The 22,023-nt window shown below is 42.1% G+C and overlaps 1 protein-coding gene across 3 annotated transcripts in view; it reads left to right on the top strand.

The window, feature by feature from the left end:
* Rgs20 (regulator of G protein signaling 20) overlaps positions 1-22,023 on the top strand; it is a 109,780-nt gene that overhangs the window by 23,739 nt on the left and 64,018 nt on the right. The gene's annotated exons all lie outside the window — the stretch shown is intronic.

Below are 22,023 nucleotides of genomic sequence, written 5' to 3'. Positions count from 1 at the left end.
CACCCACTCATTCGGTGCTACTGGAAGAGAAGAGCCTAGGTGGGGGCTCCTCTTGCGAGCTTTGGGACTAAGGAGTGCCCCCAGCCTCCGAGTGCTGCGCGCCGCCGCCAGTAGGAGGCGAGCCTAGGGAATGCCCAGCCCTGGGAAAGCGAGCGTGGAGGCGGAGAGGAGTCAGAAAAGGGAAAGGAGGAGGAAGAAAGGAAGGCTCGGGAGCTTAGACCCAGACACGCAGCAAAGGGCGGGAGGCAGGGAGCCAGCGCGGGCGGAGTAGGAACCGCGCTTGCCAGTTTAAGAAAGCTAAGGCACACTCTGGACGCATGCGCACGGCCAACCAAGGCCAGAGGGCCAGAGCTTCCCCTCCAGACAGTCCAGTGGACCCTAACCTGGTAAGAACCTGGCGTCCTCCCCTTCTTCCTCTCGGACTCTCTAAGCCCTGGTCCCGGCACTGGAACGAACCCCGAGGGTGGGCTCGCTTGAGGGACCCTGGAGCGTCAGTCCCTACTTGCTCAATGGTGAAAGCCCTGGCGAGTCATCTTCCCCTGGGTTAGTCAATGCCCATCGCGAGTGGGTTGTGGGTTAGAGGCATGACAGTGTCTGAAGGAGGGCTAGAACCATCGTGAACAATTATCAGACCCACCAAGCAGGTGGTCCCGGGTCTGAGATTCAGTGCGGGACAAGAAATGTTATCAAAGTCTAAAGTGCGTTTTGGCCATGCCGAAGCGTTTTGGGAAAGCCCAAGCGCTCTGAGTTGGGGGAAGGACGTGCCCGGGGGCCGAGCGCAGTTTGAGCGCAGGTGGGAAGGAGGTGGCACTCCAAGAACGAACCACCTCCCTTTCAGAGAAGCAGCCCAGGCGAGCCAGCAAAGCTGGGTGGGAAGTGGGAGCTCAGACCGCACCCCGAGTGGTCTGAAGTCTGCATGCATCCCAGACATCTGCATACACCTGACAACTGAGCAGAAACAACAGTTGCTTAAGGGACAGGAGCTGGGGGCTTTTCCTTAGCAGGCCCGGGCACTAGATTCTTCACCCTCGGAGGAGCGCTCGCTCCTAACGTTGGAACCAACCGGGGCATCCAGGCTGCGAAGAGTGAAGGTACGGGTGGGAAGGGAGAGACGGCGAGGAGGTGAGCGATAGATAGGGAGCCGGCTCTTTGAATGCTGGTGCCCCGAGCCTTGGGAGAATTGAGTTGGCTAGGGACCTCAAGGGAGTCAGTTCCCCGGGACAAGGGTGGGCTCTTTCGGAGATCTGGGTGCGTGTGGCTATCCCCACCCACTGCTTACGGAGAGTAGGTAAGGGAGAGGCCTCGGCAGAGGAGGCGCGGGGGCGGGGTGGATGTTTGGGGAGAGGTTTGAATGCGCTTCAGGATTTCCACACACAGGGAGTGGGCGACCCGAGGTGGGCGTGGGGGAGTGGTGTGCGGGCGCTGCGACCCACCCACCCCACGTGGGTCTGGAGGTGGAGCGCTGGAAGAGGTGGCTCTGTACGGCTGGGATAGGTCAGGGGCTTCCAGCATTCGACAAGAGTAAAGGAAAAACCTAGCTGAGAGCAGCTAGCGACTCACATAACCCAGCGGCTGGTGGACCCCGGGTAAAGGTGTTTGGGACCCAGCTTGGGGGATTCTGGAGGGAGCATCTGCTGCCTCTGCGCCCCCAGGCGGTGAACAGCGCCACAGAAGGTAGTGGTGCCAGATTCCTGTCCTGAAGGATGGTGAGGGAAGGGAAATCTCTCTTCCTTTCCAGAGACTTTTATGAAGGCCTACTACTCTCTTGGGTTTCCTGGCTTCACAGCCGGATAGCTGTCCGGATGGGCTTGGCGGCCAGTCGCCACAGCAGTCATTGCTCTCGGTGCTGGCGATAGCCCCTAGCCCACTAGCTAGCAGAAACAGTCCGGGGGTTATGGGGAAGTGGGGAGCTCCAGCATCAATCACTTCTCACCACCACCTCTGCTTGGTCAGTTTGTACCCTTCTTCAGGGATGCTGATGACATGGTTCCCTAAAGGCTTACTTTCATTTGCTTCTGTTACCAAACAAAGGTCCACATTCACTGAACTGCCTGATTTCAGGAACATTTGTGCTAAAATGGCACTTACCTTTAAGTGCTTTGGAACAATTCGAATACACACTATTTGCTGTTTTTATTAACTAGCTTTTATACGGTTTCATCCCGTTTATCTTCCGTTTGTTTATGTGCATCTATTATATCTTAAATCAGCAAAGTTAGTACGTGAGGAGCCTTTCCCACAATCCATTGACTGTGATCTCAAATCCTAACCAAGCTGTGTGACTTTAAGTGGTTACTTCATCTCTCTGTGCTTTAGTTTATCGTCTGCAAAAGGGGGAGTGGCCTACCTTTGATAAATTAATACAGTACAATTTCCGAGCTCATGCTATGCAAAAACTAGTCATAGGGCTGCAGAGATGGCTCATAGTTTAAGAGAATTGCTGCAGTTCTTGTAGAGTTCAGCTCCCAGCACCGGTGCTGGCTGCTCCCAACAACTAGTAACCCTAGTTCTAGGGGATCCAGCACCCTCTTGCCTCGGCAGGCACTTGGAACACTTGTGATGTCCCCACGTACATAGTCATAAAATAAAAAAGAAGTATTTTTTAAAAGTTATTTGTACTATTTCTATATTGATGCTACACTGACTTAGTGGAGTTCAAAAACCTAAAGACATGAACATATGAGTATGCAAAAATCACTAGCCCCAGCTCTTCAAGGCTAAGGAAGAAAAAGGGTAAGATTTGAGATCAAGAAAGCTACATATTATCATTCTGTCTCAAAAAATAAAGAGAGGGAGAGAGAGAGAGAGAGAGAGAGAGAGAGAGAGGGAGAGGCCTTTTTTCATATTTTATAAAGAATATGTTTTACACACTGAAATGGGTGTTCATTGTCAAAATCATGAAGCAGTAAATATTTTCTCTCAATATTTAAATTTAAATACAATTCATTTCTATCACATGGACCCTTTCATTATGAATAATTATGAGATATTTTCATATAAGCATCAAACAGCATTTTAAGAGAAGTTTACTCTTTAAAAAGAATTGGGTTTGATGAGATGTTAGAGCAGTTAAAGGCACTTGCTATGCAAGCCTGAGGATATGAGTTTAAAACCAGGAACCCAGGAACACACATAGAAGTGGAAAGGAGAGAACTGACTGCACAGACTTGTCCTATGACCTCCACATGGGCCACGTCCTGAGCACCCCTCCCATTTACTACATACAAAAAGAAAACAGTAGTGATAAATATTTTAAAGAATTGGGTTTATGGTGCCTGGAAACATATCTCAGTTGAGCACTTGCCTAAATGCACAAAGCCCCAGAACCAAGTAAACTGGGTGGTATCCATGCAGGTAATGAAGGCAGGAAGATCAGGTCATGCCCAGTTACATAGAAAGTTCAGAGCCAGCCTACACTACATGACACCTGGCTTCAAACAACCAGAAAGAGAGTTTGTTAAACAAATACACATTTAAAAATTACACAGTAAATCATGGTATCCACAAAACATCCAATATTGTCACTGAAATAAGGCACTTAGTCTTTTATTTAAGAAGGTTTGGAGACGTACTGTAGGAACTAGACAGGTTAACTTTTCTAAGAATACTACGAATTCACCCCAAAAGCTATTTATCACATGAAAATTTAGGATTATGATAACCCAGTTACTTACTCTAGCTTCTTCATTTTATAAGCAAGGAAACATTCAGAGAGTTTAGGATTTCAGCTATGGGAGTGCTGAAGGGAGATTAGAATTCTGATTTTCTCACAGCTCTCACAAATGACACTGAAGATTTGTGATTCCTTTCACAAACAAGAGGCTAGGGTGTATAGAGAAGGAAAAACATAAAGTATGTGTTAGCTTCAACACCAAGATGGTACTTGGTGTTGTAAAGACATGATCACACAGGTCACAGAAAAGCAGAGGTCAAGCCAGAACAGAATTAAAGTCCCACTAGAGATGCATTTAGTTGCATGTTCTATTAATCCCTTTGGGCAGGTTTATATTAGAAATCATTTCAAGTTTTTCTTACATTAAAAAAAAAATCTCTTGCTAGTCTGAAGGTCATTCCCATGAGAAAGTTTTTTAGGCAAAGCATTTGAAATTACATGGGAAAGTTTTAATTTTTTCCAATTTTGTGGACTAGAGAGTGAAAGAGAAAACTTTGCCTATTTGAGTGTAGGACTTAGCTAGTGACGTGGAATGTCAGTTCTTAAAATTCCACTGTGTGTTCCTATTTGTGTGTTCTTGTCTGTATTTCTTTGACGTCATTTTCACTACCCATGAGAAAGAAGCAGCCCTCACAGGAACAGCCGAGCAACTACATGGTGGTGTTTTCTCTTACAAAGTTATTTTAAGGAACAGGGTTTTTCTGTGGAAGGTATTTCTAGGAATTGTGCCTACAACCTTGAAGAAGGAAACCATGGTTCTTTCTGGTGTGTAAGCTGAATGGGTATGTTGCCCTTGACTTTGCATCTTAGAGGCCTGTATGTTCTTAGAAATGGGAGCATTAAGCAGGAGTGACTTTCTTGCATGCTCCCAAGCCAGTTCCACAGAAAAGAATTTTGAAATGACATGTGTTAGTCAAGTCAGGTCACAGTGCGATTATTGTGTGAATCACTGTCCAAGTGGAATTCTGAAGGATGGTTTTTGGGACACAGCTGGTGATTCACAATGTGAGCATCTATTCAAGTAAGCCCAGTGCCATTCAATAGTTAATAGATTCATCTGAGTCACAGTTTAACATTTATTAGAGTAAGTATGAGTCACTGGCTACCAGCACTGTCTGAAATGTTCCCTGAATGTTACCTTGAACTGAGAGTTTGGGGGTTTGGACATGGCTGCATGGGTAAGTCAGTCCTAGAACAAATGAATGGGCTCTGGCAAAGGCTGTTCACAATCAACTTCGATGGCCCTCCAGTTGGTGATATTCCAGTATTAAGGATTCACAGAATAGATTGCCTTGATTCTACTCTGCTGATTTGATTGTTTGTACTGGGAATCATTTGTGAAACACGAGTAAGGTGCTGAATTGCCCAGCAGTGCTATTTCGCCTGAGTTCTCTCCCAAGTTATTAAAGCCAGTTGACTGTTCTGATTTGTAGAGTAATTAATTTAACTCTAAATAGTAAAAATCCTTTCAAATTCATATTACTATTTTCATTTAAGACCAAAACAAAATTACACAGCAATTTGACTTAATGTGGAGCTGTGCCATGTGCTTCTTTCTCTATCTAACAATGAAGAAATGGGCCTGGTATCTGGCTTGTCTTTTCTATGTCCCAGAGTGAACTGCTCAGAGCTACATTACACATCTATACTGCTGTGTCAAGAATAACAACATCTGGCTAACACTGTGTCTGCACACACACACATATGTATGTGTGGAGTGGTCATGTGAGCTTGTATGTGTGCATTTGTGTGTGTGTGTGTGTGTGTGTGTGTGTGTGTGTGTGTGTGTGTGTGTGTGTGCAAGCACATTCATGCTTGGGATGAAATGCAAGGCCTCAGTTGTGATCATCACTAAACTACACCTCCAGCCCCAAATATGAAACACATGTAACTCCTTTAGGGCTATATGGCCAGATACAAAGACAATTACAAATAATTATATTCCTTTCTAGCCCTATAAATGACTGGTGACTGATAGTGAGGCAATAATAAGACTTAACGAACTGGAGGATTTCTTAATTTCTATATAGGTTTTGTTGATAATTAGCAATGAAGGAAACAAGATTAGACTAGTGTTTAAAAGTGCATGTAAGGGGCTGGGGAGTTAGCATATTGTAGGGCACTCACCTAGCAAATGTAAGGTTTGATTTCCAACACAGAAAAAAATATGAAGTAACATTTATGTTTTTTTTATTCATCCTATTTGAGTTTTTAAAAAGTAGAACCTAAAGTTTTTCATCCTCTAACTCTGGTGTTCTGAGTGTTGGGATTACAGGCCTGTAGCACTATGCCTGACTTCTTTATCTATGTTCTAATGCTTATAAAGAAATTTAGATCCACAAACTGTATGGATTACCCTTTTAGGAAAGAAAGAGGTGCTCACCTGATACATAGGCGTGCCATCTTCTAATTGCCATGTAGGTCAGGACCCCTACATTCCCAATAGCTGCTTTCTGTGAAGAATTTTCCATGGGATGTACAACACATTTCCAACCTCTACCCCTGGGTGTCTGTAGAACTGGCAATCAAAACATCTCTAGGTTTTGCCAGATTTCCCTGGGAATGGGCAAGAAATCACCTTTGCTCAAGATCAAAATATAGAATATTTCAGTCCCCCACACATTAAGTTGCCATCTTGCTTTCTCCAAGTCTATGTTCCTGCAGCTCACCACATTCACAGCCTCTTATCTCTTATGTCAGTTGTGCTGAATTCTTAACTTCATATGGAAATTCAAAATAATCAACTATGCAAAGTTTCTTTCTGTTTTCTCTACCTTGGAGTTACTTTATTTATTTATTTGGGTTTTTGAGATAGACTTTCTTTGTCTGTATTCTTGGCTGTCCTAGAACTGGCTTTGTAGACAACTAGGCTGGCCTCAGTTTCACAGAGATCCTCCTACCTCTGCCTCCCAAGTGCTGTGATTAATGGTGTGCGGCGCCATTACTTTACTACATTAGAGTTTTATCTTCCTATTATATCACTTGTTTTCTGTGGAACTCAGAAAATGCATACTATATATTTATAATATTTATAACTATGTATAAGATATACATGTATCTGTGATTTTAAAATGCTGGAGAAATATATAATCCTGACAGCTCTTAGGCTTCATATTATAGCTCTATGATTAAAAATATGAGGATTGGATGAAAGAAAATTGGGTTTCAAATTTTGTTCTACTTATTACATTGCAAACCTCTGAGTCCAAATGCATACATTTCTCATAACATTTAGTAAGCATACAGACCATAGTCCATGAAAGCTATTAAAGACTCAGGCCTCCAGCATGTATCTATAACTGTTTTGGCATTGGATCATGCATGACTTTAAACATTTGTGCTTTGACCTAATTCTGTTTGGTGAAAAATTTAAATTTTTTACTATTTAAACATGGTTCTGAGAAAGATTTTGAAATATAAAAGTCTGTACCTGCTCTTCCATTCCACCGACCAACCCAGGAACTAGAGCCCTCACCCAGTGGCTGATGGAAGCAGAGACAGACATCCACAGATATACACTGAGCCGAAATCGGGAATTTAGTTGAAGAGAGGGAGGAATGAAGAACGAAGGGAGAAATCCACAGGAATAGTTGACCTGAACAAGGGAGAGCACATGGACCCCAGATGCTGTCAGGGAGGCCAGTACAAGACTGATCCAGACCCCTGAACATGGATGTCAATAAGGAGGTCTCTGCACTCCAGGGAGCCTCTGATGGTTGATTAGTATTTTTCCCTGGTGCAAGAAGGGACTTTGAGAGCCCATCCCACGTGAAGGGTTACACTCTGGCCCTGGACACATGGGGAAGGGCCCAGGACCAGCACAGGAAGATTTGGTGGACTTTGCAGAGCCCCCGTTGAGGGCCCTACCCTGCCTGGGGAGTGGTGGGTGGATGGGGTGGGGGTAGGCTGGGGGTGGGGGAGGAGGGTTGGGGGTAAGGGGAGGGAGAGGGAGAAGGGACTTGAAACAAACTTGTTCCCTAACTAGAACTAATAAATAAATTAAAAAAAAAGTCTGTACCCATGACCTTATATCTAGGAAAATATTTCTGAATAAATTCATAAATTTACATTTTGCCAAATAATTGGTCATTGATAATTTTTTAAAAATTACCCTGTATCTGAAGAATTCAGACAAAATTTAGTTGTGAGAAATCATATTATTAATAATCACTATTTATTGTTGTATGACAAAACTTTTGGAGAAATGCAACACACATACATGTCTATGCACCCCAGATAGGAAGACCTTGACAGATCACAGTATGGATACCACCAAAGTTCAATGAACCCTGAATTTTATGGAGATTACTTGCAGAAATATGGAGGTTACTTACAGAAGCAGAAATGACACAAAGACATTGAGGTGGGCATCACCAAAACCCACCTCAGCATGGTGACAGCTCCCAAAGCTGGGTACCTGGACTACACTGCACAGCAGGTGCTTCCCAGGTCTGACCCTGTCCTTCCCAGTTGGTTTAAACCTGTCTTAGGCAGCTGGGTTGGTTTTTTACTTCTTGTAGACACCTGTCTGGTCTCCCAAGTTGTCTTTGCAGCTTGGCTTGTCTAAGAATCCTTGCAGCTCTTATTGCTTACTCTGGCAGGGAGGGGCCTAGTTAATCTGCTCAGTTTCAGGGACTTCCTGAAGCTCTTTTGAGTTGTTTACCTTCCCACTTAAGGAGCTTCCCTGAACCATGGAACATTTCAATCTCAGAGGAGACTGTAACACAACATCAGCAAAACCTTGTTACTGCTGCCTCATGTTGTAGCCAATGTTTATAAGAAAACAGTATAAAGAAACATTAAGAAAACACTAACTGTATTCTCTATAAAGAAAATTTCTTTGTCCTTTACAAAGAAGCATCTGTAGGGACTGTAAGTTATTTAAACATTATCTCTACTAATTATTTATATATATTTAATTGTACATTCAATTTCCTGTAACGAAGGCACTTTTTTTTCCTTGTATCTTTCACTTCTTTTTAAAACATACTATGGTAATGTGTGTGTAGGGGGGTGTCATCTAGATTCTACTTTAAATCTGAGGTGAAAGCAGTAATCCTGGAGGCAGACAGCAGGCAGGACTATCCCATCTGGAGCAAGGAGAGTGGCTTCTCCTCAGTGTCCCTGAGGCCTAGGCACATTGCCCTCTGTGTTTCTGCAGCCTGAGTACTGGCTTCATGGCTCTGGCATATTCAGGGAGGGCTGACCTCGCACAAATATGAACAGATGTCAAGGCCTGTCATGTATCAATCTGGAATTTACCAGATTCTCACTAGAGCTAAATTTTGCAAATAATTCACTCCTGGGCTTTTGAATAAAGTTGTGTGACATTAAAAAACAAAAACAACATAGCATCCTAACTCAACCCTACAAAAAGTGTAAAAAGTAAAAATGAAGTGTGAAAGGGGTAAAATCATTCAAAACCAAAAGAAATGAAAAATTCAATATGGATTTGTTGAGTAAATGTCATAAATAAAGTAAAAGACTTTATTTCTTTTCCTCATTTTCTAGTATCTGTTTTCAAATTTATGAACAATGAAAAGCATATATATGAGTTAAGAGAATATATGTGTTACATTTTAAATGAATTTTGATTACTATACCAAGAAACGTGTTTCATAGTAACACTTTTAATGCAGTGGGTAAGAGTATTTGCTGCTCTTGCAGAGGACCTGGAGTGGACTCCCATGGTGGTTTTAAACCATCTATAACTCTAATTCGGAATCAAATGCTCTTTTTCTATCCTCCCTGGGCATGGAGCATATATGAGATGCATATGCGTACAGACAGACAAAACACTCCTTGTCTTGGTCACTGTTGTATTGCTGTGAAGAGACACCATGACAGGCAACTTTTAGAAAATAAAACATTCAACTGGGGTTTGCTTATCATTTCAGAGTTTTAGTCCATTGTCATAATGATGAGAAGCATGGAGGAATTCAGACAGGCTTAGTGCTGGAGAAGTACCTGAGCACTTCTTGTCATGATCCACAGGCAGCAGGAAGAACAAGAGAGACCAGGCCTGGTGTAGGCTTTTTGAACCTCAAAGCCTCACAGTGACACTCCTCCTCCAACGAGGTCACACCTCCTAATCCTTCCAAACAGTTCAATCAACTGGGACTAAGCATGTAAATATATGAGCCTATGGGGGCCTGTGATAGCTTGAAAGAAAATGGCGCCCTAAGGGAGCGGCAATATTAGGATGTGTGGCCTTGTTGGAGTAGGTATGGTCTTGTTGAGTAGTGTATCATTGTGAAGACGAGTTTTGAGGTCTCACATATGCTCAAGCCATGCCCAATTAGACAGTCTACTTCCTGTTGCCTGCATGCTGCCATGCCCCATCATGATGATAATGGACTGAACCTCTAAACTGTAAATGAGCCACCCCAATTAAATGTTTCCTTTGTAAGAGTTGCCATGGTCATGGTGTCTCTTCACAGCAATAGAAGCCCCAACTAAGAGAAGGCCATTCTATTCAAACACATACAATAAAATAAATCTTAAAATTCCTTTGAAAGAAAAAGGGAGAAATACTGAAGCAAAAAGAGAAAATACCTAAAAATGAAAAAAGGATGGAAACATTTAAATAATGTATGAGGGAGAATAAGAGATAATAAAACAAAAAATCTGATTAAGTAAAATACTATTGAAGTGTAGTAAAAACAAGAATAAACACAAGATGCTAAAAAAGAATAAAAGCAAAACTGGAAAAAATATGAAGGGTTGCAACATCTTTTGTAGGTCCTGGAAAATTGGAGACTGACAGACATATGGCAGGAGGGGATTGCTGAACTATGGACACTTCCTATGGTTTTTGCAAGTGCTGAGCCTGAATTGAACAAATGTTCAGTGTCTACAAGCTTTGTTTTCACTTAAGGGGCTATTGCTGGTCCACACTCCACTTTTCAGTGCAGGGGCTGGGCAGGTTCTCCATCCTCCTAACTCTCCCCAGTTTTTGTGTGCCAGAGTTGATAACTGAGGGTGTCTCCCAAGTACCCTGAGATTGGGGAAAGCAACATAGCTTCCTTGAGGTATGTATGGGTAGGCCTGTCTTTGTACTTTCAAAACCTGCTTTCTTCAGGTGTGGGATCACTTCTATGTATTTCCAAAGCTCTTCCTCTTGCTGTCTTGGAAACAGAATCTACTTTTTCTTATCCTGACACTAATCACCTAGAGGCAGTTTTTAAGTCTTCCCTCTTAGAACCACACCACCACAACAGGAAAGGAGATGAAATTTAGATTACACTTTTGTTTTTTATTGAAACTGGCCACAATCTTTTTACTTATCTTTTGCTGTGGCTCTGTGTTCAACTCTTGGGGCCCAGCTGGTGGTTTTATTTTGGAAGGTGAATGAAATGTCAAGTGGAACCTACCTACAGGAATTAGGCCCCTGGGGGTGGGTCTCTGGGGTCTATCTTCCAGAAGGTCCTCACAGACTCAATTGGCTTACTGTCTGCCAGGAGGTGCCACATACTTTGGCAACTTTGATCATCTTCTTCACTATGCACCAAAGTCTGTGTCCAAAAAGACCAGCAACTAAAACCATGGGCTAAAATTAACAATTCCCTTTAAGCTGCTTTCCAAGTATTTCACTAAAGCAATGCAAAAGCAATAATATGGGATTTTCTTCCTGAATCTCATGTCTGTATAAGTGCCTTGTTCTCTCTCTCTGTCTCTCTCTCTGTCTCTCTCTCTCCCTCCTTTCCTTCCTTCCCCCTCTCTCACACACATACACACAAGACCTTTTCCATTTTCCATCCTTATTCAGCCTATGTAAGATTTTATATCTAGGATGTAGGACACTAAAATTCAGTGCATATTTTGATGCAATGTATAGAAAATAAAAGAGTCAGGGAACAAAAACTAATTCATGTACTCCCTAGGCACATCAAATCAGAACATCCCATCACCTCAGCCCACAGAGATGCCTTGGGAACAATCAGACTGTGGAGGGATAAGGTTTCCATTCTCCAATTCTAATAAACTGTACATCTGCTGAGGAAAGGACTCCATGGAAGCTCATTGATAGCCATCCAAAATAACCCAAATCTGTCTATCTATGACCAGTGTATACCTGTGCTACGACTAGCATAGTTCTGTGCGATGGTGAGCTAAAATACCTGGATTCGTGTCTGCTTGTAGGCTGACTTATAGACATCAGAGACCTTGTGAAACTCTGGGAGTCTGAATTTCTCCAGTGATTAAAATAAAAAAAAAAAGGATCATGATCATGAGCCTGGAGATGGTGGTGCATGCCTTTAATCCCAGCACATGGGAGGCAGAGCAAGGCAGATGGAGCTCCGAGTTTGAGGCCAGCCTGGTCTAAATAGAGTGTTCCAGGACAGCCAATCTAGGCAGAGAAACCCTGTCTTGGAAAAAAATAAACACACATGAAATTAACTAAAAACTAAGATTCGAGGAAGGTATGTGTCTTATGTTTCCGTTGCTATGATAAAACACCAGTCAAAAGCAACTTGGAGAGGGAAGGGTTTATTTGGCTTACATAACCCAGGTCACAGTCCATTGAGGGAAGCCAAGACAGAAACCTAGAGGCAAGAATTGAAGCAGAAGCCACAGAGGAGCATTGCTTGCTTGCTCCCCATGGCTTGCTTAGCTTGCTTTCTTATATATCTGAGGCCTAACTGTCCAAAGATGGCACCCCTACAGTACTCTAGGCCCTCCCAAATCAATCACTAATCAAGAAGATGCAGTTAGGCCTAGAGTAGTGGAGTTTACAACTAACTGATCACAACCACTTACAGATTTCTTTGCCAGGTGTGGTGGTGCATACCTTTAATGCCAGCACTTGAGAGGCAGAAGCAGGCAGATCTCTGTGAGTTTGAGGCCACCATGGTCTAAATTGTGAGTTCCAGGACAGCCAGAGCTCTATAGAGAGACCCTATCTCCCAAAAAAAGGAAAAAAAGGAAAAGAAAATAGAAAGGAAATACCTGACAGACTTGCCTACAGGCCAATCTGACGGATGCATTTTCCCAACTGAAGTTCCTTCTTCCCAGATGACTGTAGCTTGTGTTAAGTTGACAAAATATAACTAGGATAGTATAAGGCATTTGCTCTTGAGGCCAGGGAAGTGTGTATGTGTGTGTGTGTGGGGGGGTGCATTCAGTGGAAATTGCTAGTGGAAAAAGAAGGCTCTAATAAGAAATGCAGGCTTGTTCTAGTGTCATGGATTGGTGCTGAAGTTCCCAGGAAGTTCCCAGGAAGATTAGCATAAGTTAGCCCATATCTTAAGTCAATTTTATTCTTTGCAGGCCATTGCCCTTGTATTAGCTTACGCTATGCTACAAAATATCTAAGGGAGGCTCAAGAGCATGGTGGTGACATTGATTGAGGTCTGGGGAGGTCGCTTCCTGGCCATCCAGGCAGTGTCAGATATGAACCTCAAGTTAGACCAATTATAGGTTGGCCAGTCCCACAATTTCTGTACAACCACTACTCCAGCACATCTTGCAGGCAGAATAGACTGTAGGTCAAAGTTTTTATGGCTGAGTTGATGTCCCAGTCACACTTCTGGGAGACTAGTATGGTTATAGAAGATGGCCAGTTTGGGCTCCATATCCCCCATTACTAGGAGACTTCATTAGGGTCATTCTCAAAGAATCTAGGGAGTTACACTATAGTAAGTTTCTACATTGGCCCCCAAAGTGCCCCCCCCCAATTCCAGAAGTCTCTCCCAGTACTTTCTCCCTCTACCACCCCCACCATCTGAACCCTCCTGTTCCCATCCCTACCCGCCTGTCCCCAGTTCACCTTCAAAGTCTATTTCCCCTTCCCTGGGAAATTCATGTGGGTCTCCTTGAGCCCTCCTGGATTCTTAGCATTTCTGGGTCTGTAGCTTGTAGCATGATTACCCTTTGCTTAACAAGCTAATATCTACTTATAAATGAGTACATGTCATGTTTGTCTTTTGCGTCTGGGGTACCTCACTCAGAATGATTTTTTTCCATCTATTTGTCCACAAATTGCATGACATTTTTTAACAGCTGAATAGTACTCCATTGTATAGATATGCCACATTTTATTTATCCATTCTTCTCCTGAGGGACATCTAGTTGTTTGCAGGATCTGACTATTATGAAATAAGTTTCTATGAACATAGTTGAATAAGTGTCCTTTGTAGGGGACACCATAACCACGCCTTCAAGGGCATGGTCAGGGTGATGTGGGGAAGGTTTAAGAGTGAGGGGCAGCTGGGCGGTGGTGGCGCAAGCCTTTAATCCCAGCACTCGGGAGGCAGAGACAGGCAGATCTCTGTGAGTTCGAGGCCAGCCTGGTCTCCAGAGCAAGTGCCAGGATAGGCTCCAAAGCTACACAGAGAAACCCTGTCTCGAAAAACCAAAAAAAAAAAAAAAAAAAAAAAAAAAGAGTGAGGGGCACACACATGGTAGCCCCTTCTTCCTTTTCATCATCCATTTGCTCTACTTACTTGGTTCCCTGCTGGCTGACTAGGTTACTCTGTAAGTACGGCATCTCCCTAATGAATACCCTAATATCTTTACCTGACTCTGTATTGGTAATTCACTCATTAGTCCTTGTAGTATGATTGAATATCCTTGGGGTGTATGCACAAGAATGGTATTGCTGGGTCTTGTGGTAGATTGATTCCCAGTTTTCTGAGAAACCACCATAATGATTTCCAAAGTGGCTGTACAAGTTTGCACTCCCACCAGCAATGGAGAAATGTTCACTTTGCTCCATATCCTCTCCAGCATGAGCTGTCATTTGTGTTTTTGATCTTAGGCATACTGACAGATGTAAGATGGAATCTAAGAGTCATTTTGTTTTGTATTTTCCTAATGTCTAAGGATGATGAACATTTCTTTAAGTATTTCTTGGCCATTTGAGAGTACTCTGTTGAGAATTCTGTTTATACCTATACTCCACTTTTTAATTGGATTATTTGCTTTGTTCATGTCTAGTTTCTTGAGTTTTTAATATATTTTGGATATTAGCCCTCTCTCAGATGTGGAGTTGGTGCAGATCTTTTCCCATTCTGTTGGCTGCTGTTTTGTCCTGTTGATGGTATCCTTTGTCTTACAGAAGCTTTTCAATTTCATGAGGTCCCATTTATTGATTGTAAATCTTAGTGTCTGTACTATCAGTGTTCTTTTCAGAAAGTCGTCTCCTGTGCTGATGCGTTCCAGTCCATTCCCCACTTTCTCTACTAGTGTATTTCATTTTAGGTTGAGGTCATTGATCAACTTGGACTTGAGTTTTGTACACAGTGGTAGATATGGATCTATATGCATTTTTCTACATGTCAGCATCCAGTTAGACGAGTACTATTAGTTGAAGATGCTGTTTTTTCATGGTGTATTTCTAGCTTATTAAAAATTAAGTATCCATGGGTGTGTGGATTTATGTCTGGGACTTATATTCTGTTCCATTGATCAACATGTCTGTTTTTATGACAATACCATGCAGATTTTATTACTATAGCTCTGTAGTACAGATTGAAATCAGGGATGGTGATACCTCTGGAAGTTCTTTTATTGTACAGTATTGTGTTAGGTTTCTTGTTTTTTTTTTTCATATGAAGTTGACTATTGTACTTTCAAAGTCTGTAAGGAACTGTGTTGGAATTTTGATGGGATTGCTGAATCTGTAGATTGCTTTTGGTAAGATAGCCATTTTTACTGTGTTAATCTTACCAATCCATAAGCATTGGCAATATTTCTATCTTCTTCTGTTTCTTTTTTCAAAGACTTGAAGTTTTTGTCATAGAGGTCTTTCACTTGGTTGGTAAGAATTACCCCATGATATTTTATATTATTTGTAGTTATTGTGAAGGATGTTGCTTCCTTGATTTCTTTCTCAGCTCACTTGTCATTTGTGTATTGGAGGGCTATTGATTTTTTTTTTTAGTTACTCTTGTATGCAGTCACTTCACTAAAGGTGCTTATTATCTATAGGAGTTTCCCGGTAGAAGTTTTATGGGTCACTTACGTATATTATGATATCATCTGTAAATAATGATACTTTGACTTCTTCCTTTCCAATTTGTATCCCTGTGATCTCCTTCAGTTGTCTTATTTCTCCAGCTAGAACTTCAATTATTATATAGAATGCAGAGGGTTATTTTAATTTTCTTATATCTTTTGAGACTTTCTTTGTGACAGAGTATGTCATCAAATTTGGAGAGTATTCTATGAGGTGCTGAGAACAAGGTATATTCTTTTGTGCTTGGGTGAAATGTTCTGTAGATATATTTTAGGTCCATAAAATTTGTTAGTATTTCTCTGTCTAATTTTTGTCTGGATGACCTGTCCCTTGGTGAGAGTGGGATATTGAAGTCTTCCACTATCAATGTGTGAGGGTCAGTGTGTGATTTATGCTGTAGTAGTATTTCCTTTACAAATGTGGGTACCCTTGTGTTTGGGGCTTAGATGTTAAGAATTAAAATGTCATCTTGGTGGATTTCTCCTTTGAGAAATTTCATACTCCTTTGAGGAGTATGAAATATCCTTCTCCATCTCTTTTGACTAATTTTGGTTTGAAGTCTATGCTGTTAGAATGGCTAATACCAGCTTGCTTCTTAGGTCATTTGCTTGGAAAATCTTCCCAACCCTTTACTCTGAGGTAATGTGTACCTTTGATGTTAAGTTGTGTTTCTTGTATGGAGAAGAAGGATGGATCCTGTTTTTGCATCCATTCTGTTAGTCTGTGTCTTTTTATTGGAGAATTGAGTCAATTGATATTAAGAGATGTTAGTGACCAATGATTGTTAATTCCTGTTATTTTGTTGTTGTTGTTGGTGGTGGTGGTGGTGATTCTGGTTGTGTGTGTGTGTGTGTGTGTGTGTGTGTGTGTGTGTGTGTGTTTCCTTTCTTTTGGTTCTACTTGTGTGATGTTATGTATTTCCTGTGTTTTTATGGGTGTAGTTGACCTTCTTGAGTTGGAGTTTTCTTTCTAGTATTTTCTGTATGGCTGGATTTGTAGATAGAAGTTGTTTAAATTGACTTTATCATAGAATACATTTTTTTCCTGTCTATGATGATTCAAAGTTTTGTTGGATATAATAGTCTGCGGTCTCTTAGAGTCTGCAGGACACTTGTTCAGGCCCTTCTGCCTTTTAAAGTTTCCACTGAGACTTTTCTATCATATCTTCAATTCCTGAGAGTCTCTGTTCTATCTCTTGTATTCTGTTAATGATGCTTGCATGTGTAATTCCTGTTCACTCACTTAGATTTTCCATATCCAGAATTCCCTCAGTTTGTATTTTCTTTATTGGTTCTATTTATATTTTCAAGTAACGGATTGTTTTATTTATTTCCTTCAACTGTTTGTATTTTTTTTTTTGGCTTCCTTAACTTTAAGGGATTTATTCACTTCCTCCAATTTTTGCCTTTTCCTGTTTAAGGGATTTGTTTTTTCATTTTTCTCTTTAAGGACCTCTATCATCTTCATAAAATTGCTTAAAGATCATTTTTTGTGCTTCAGCTGTGTTGACTGAGGTCTTTCTGTAGTAGCATAGCTGGGTTTTGGTGGTGCCATATTGCCCTGGCTGTTGTTGATTGGGTTCTTACACTGGCTCTGGACTTGCCCTGATTATAAATCTAGGTACCAATTTCTGAATTTTCTCTGTTGGATGGGTGTGTTGTTCCTTGGTTTCTGTTACTTCTTTGGTCTTTTGGCCAGAGTATCCTGTGGTTGAGTAGAAGATATCCACCTAAGCTGGGGACTGGACTTCTGATGGCTGTGGTGGTCTCTAGTTGAACAGGGGGTTTCCCTATGAGTTGGAGGCTGAAGTTCTGGTGACCAACATGGCCTCTGGTCTAACCAAGGATCCTCCAGAGGGATATGGTGACGGGAGAAGTGAAGTAATTGGAGTCAGGCTGGCTGGGCACTGAGCAGGGGCAGTGTGGGCAGGCAGACTATCTAGTGGCTGGCATGGCCTCTGGCCAGCAGGGGGCATTCACTGGAGTTGGTGGACAGAATACCATGACAGGGGAAAGGGTGGTTGGGGATAGGGTGGGTAGGAACTGAGAGAATGAGGTGGTCCACAGGCAAGCAGCCTGCCTGGGGTTCTGGTGGCCAGTGTGGCATCTGGTGGGGCAAGTGCTTCCACTGGAGTTATGGGCTGGGATGTGGTGATGAAGAAAGGAGGGGTGATTGGGGGTAGGCACTGAGGGAGTGGTGGCAGTCTGTGGGGTAGGGGCCTTACCTGGGGTTCTGGCTGCCTGAGTGTTCTCCAATGGAGCAGGAGCAATTTCATTTTTTTAACTGCTAAGTAATATTCTTGTATAAATGTTCCATTTTTTCTTTATCTTTCATCTCTTGAGGAGCTTCTAGTTTCTTTGCAATTTCTGCCTATTTTAAATAGTGCAACAATGAACATAGTTGAACAAGTTTCTCTGTAGCAGGATATGGAGTCTGTCTTAGTTAGGGTTTCTATGGCTGTGAAGGGACACCATGACCATGGCATTTAATTAAGGTGGTAGCTTACAGTTTCAGAGGTTTAGTCCCTCATGATGGCAGGGAGCATGGTGGTATTCAAGCAGATATGTTGCTGGCTACATCTTTATCAGAAGACAACAGGGAGTGGACTGACTGTCACACAGACTGAAGCTTGTGCAAAAGAGACCTCAAAGCCCACCCACACAGTGATACACTTCCTCCAACAAGGCCACACCTCTCAATAGTGCTACTCCCTTTGGGAGCCATTTTACTTCAAACCATCAATGTCCTTTGAGTATGTGAACAAGATTGGTATAGTTGGATCTTGAGGTAGATGTATCCCAAGCTTCCTGAGGAAACACCATATTGATTTTCATAGTGTCTGTACAAGTTTGCACTCCCACCAGCAATGGATAAGTGGTCCCCTATTCCACATCGTCACCAGCTTGAGCTGTCACTTGTTTTATTGATCTTATTCATTCTGATAGGTGTAAGATGAATTCTCAAAGTAGTTTTGATTTGCATTTGCCTGTTGACTAATGATATTGAGCATTTCTTTAAGTGTTTCTAGGCCATTTAATTTCCTCTATTGAGAATTTTCTATTTAGGTCTGTTCCACATTTTCAATTGTGTTATTTGTTTTCTTGATATCTAGATTTTTGACTTCTTTATATACTTTGGAGATTAGCCCTCTATCATATATATAGTTGGTAAAAGCTTTCCCCATTCTGTAGCCTGTCATTTTGTTTGAATGATGGTGTCCTTTGCCATGCAGAAGCTTCTCAGATTCACAAAGTCCCATTTATTAATTATTGTTCTTAATGCCTGTGATAATGATGTTCTGTTCAGAAAGTCTTTCCCTGTGTCAATGAGTTGAAGGCTATTTTCCACTCTCTTCTATCAGGTTCAGTGTATCTGGATTTATGTTGAGGTCTTTGAAAGATTTGGAGTTGAGTTTTGTGCAGGGTGAAAAGTATGGGTCTATTTGAATTCTTCTACATGCAGCCATCCCATCTGACCTGTCTTTTTCCAGTGTATATTTTTTGCTTCTTTATCAAAAACCACATGTCCATAGGTGTTTGGATTTATTTCTGGATCTTCATTTGATTCCATCAACATGTCTGTTTTTATGGCAACACTATTCTCTTTTTATTACTACAGCTGTGTACTATGATTTGAGAATGAGGATGGTCATACCTCCAGCAGTACTTTTATTATGCAAAAATGTCTTAGATGTCCTGGGGTTTTTGTCTTTCTATGTGTTTCTTGTCTTTTCAAGATCTGGGAAGAGTTTTGTTAGATTTTGATGGGGATTGCTTTTGGTAGGATGGCCATTTTTACTATGTTAATCCTACTAATCCAAGAGCATGGGAGATCTTACCATCTTCTGATATCTTCTTCAATTTCTTTCTTCAGTCTCCCATTTCTTAAATGACCAGTTACCATACAATGCTATGTGCTGGGGCCAAACTACAAACACTTGACTCTTGGAGAAAACCCTGTCTAGAGGCTTTCTGAGGTGATTACTTAACTCTGCCACTGTAGCTGGAAATCTGTGGAGAACAGAAGCAAGTGAGTGTATTAAGTTTTCATTATAATCATGTAGGCAAGAGACAGGACCCACCTTCATTAAGGATGGGACAGGATGGATGCAATGTGAAGACCTGACATACACCCCTGAAATGCAACCATCTAGTCAAAAGTGAAAATCGTAGCAACTCCTTAGATGTAGGTTGCTTACCACTGTGTGTCTGGCAATGAAGAAAATAGGAGCAGAAGCAGAAAATGATTCAGGAGCCTGTTTTGGATCCTAAGGTTGATGATCCCCACTGGAGCCCCAATTTAGGCATCAGGTAGGCAGCTGTAAATTATTGAACACAATCTTCAAAGATTCAGTGCTCTCCTATCCCTCGCAGCAAGAATTTGACTAACCCTGACCTGTTATACAAATGCTGAAGGAAGACCCAAGACTCAAATAGTGTGCAAGAACAAAGAACATTTATTGCTATAACAGCATGCAGGGGTCAACACCTGTACAAAATGACAATGACCCTGAGAGGAATGTGCATGCTAGAGGAATTTCCGGAACAGTTAGGTCATCTCAAACATAACTGGTCAAGCAAGCAGCAGTTACACTAGTATACTTTTAATTGGCTGAGGTTTAGTTTCACCAGTGGACATACCTGAGTAAGTCCGGACATGACTCAGAAGGGGGACTGCAGGATTTGTCCTTGAGCACTGTGGGGCTGACCCAGACCTTGTATGTGCTCTCTTCCTCATCCCTGAATAAGGGACATTGTTGATAAATAGCCCTTTGTTAAGAGAGACACCTGTTCTGCCCCTCTCAGAGAACTGAAAATTAATTCAGTTGTGAAATTAAATCCTTGAAAATAAAGCCACAAAATATTATGAGGCTTCTACATAACCAATGTGAAAGTGACTGTGAAGTTCAAACAATAATATTCTTTCTTACAGAGATTGTATACTTTCAAATAAGTTATTGTTGATTTCCAAAGCCAGGCATGAGGCAGAGGTAGACAGTTCTCTGTGAATTGGAGGCCAGCCCAGTCTAAAAGGCCAGCCAGGGATACAATGTGAGACTCTAGTCTCATATAGTGGGAAATTACCAATACAGAGACAAGTAGAAATATAGGGTATTTAATAGGGAAAAGCCTTAATTACAGAGCGACCTAGCCAGCCGGCATGGCAGCAGTCTGTACAGCAAGCCGAAAGGGTGAAAACTGAAAGAGAAACCCAGCCAACTGAAACTGTTACTCTACGTCACCCTGACCACACCCTCTCAGGCATGGTCAGGCAGACCTGTAGCCAGCCCCTAAGCAGGTGTGGCTACAGGTTCCCCTACAGTCTCAACAACAACAACAAAAAAAAATTGGGGGAAAGACAGACTGGAGTCTTAAGAGGTGCTTGGTGGTTACGAGTACTTGCTTCTCCCCCTGAGGACCTGAACTCAGCTCCTATCACCCACTTTGGACAGGTCACAACTGCCTGCAACTCCAGTTCCAGAGGGATCCAGTGTCTTCTTCTGGCCTCTACAAGCATCACACGCACTTGGTGCCCAGACAGACAAGCAGGCTACTGCATGCACACATAATAAAAATAAATAAAAAGGTTTTTTAAAAGACAGGCTGTCCTAATTAGCTTTAATTGCCAACTTGACACAGCCTTGTGTCATATGAGAAGAAAGCCGTGTTTGAGGAATTGCCTAGATCAGATATGTTGGCCTGTGGGCATGTCTGTGGGGGATTTCTTGATTATCCATTAATGAGGGTCAAGGCTACTGTGGGTAGCACCATCCCTGGGCAGAAGGTCCTGAGATGATAAGAAAACTAGCAAAGCATGAGCCTAGGAGCAAGCCAGGGAGAGAGTCACCAAGCAGTGTTACTCCATGGTTCCTGCCTTGGGTTCCTGATTGAGGGCCTGTCCTGACTTCCTCAGTGATAGACTGTGATCTCTGGAAGTGTGATCCAGTTAAACCTTTTGTTCCAAAGTTGCTTTTGGTCAGAGAGGTTTACTTTTTGCTATAGAAAGGAAACTAAAACAAAGATTGAAATTCCAACTAAGGACTGGAAATAAAATCAAAGGTGCCCAAGCTTTCCTTTGAGAATCCACTTTCATATGAGCAAGAAAACTTAATGGCAATTAACAGGCCCCAAAAGTACTAATGAAGAAGGACCATGGGGAAATAATATGCACAGAGGTTTTGTACATAAGAGCTCAGTCAGCTTTCAGAGGAACAAATTGTAGCCTGAGAGCTTTAAATAGGACGGTAGTCCCTGTTTATTACTGTCTATAACAGAGCACATTTGATGGTGGAACTCTCTAACAGTGGATGTAATGCCATGTTAGAGGGGCCAAGCTGCTGTCCACAGGGATCACAGAGAATTTTCTGTAGGGATTAATGTAATTTCTGTGG

This window comes from Cricetulus griseus, chromosome 2 (assembly GCF_003668045.3).
Source record: "Cricetulus griseus strain 17A/GY chromosome 2, alternate assembly CriGri-PICRH-1.0, whole genome shotgun sequence".
Taxonomy (NCBI): Eukaryota; Metazoa; Chordata; class Mammalia; order Rodentia; family Cricetidae; genus Cricetulus; species Cricetulus griseus.
The sequence above is the reverse complement of the archived record's forward strand: the minus strand, read 5'-3'. Positions and strand labels throughout refer to the sequence as shown.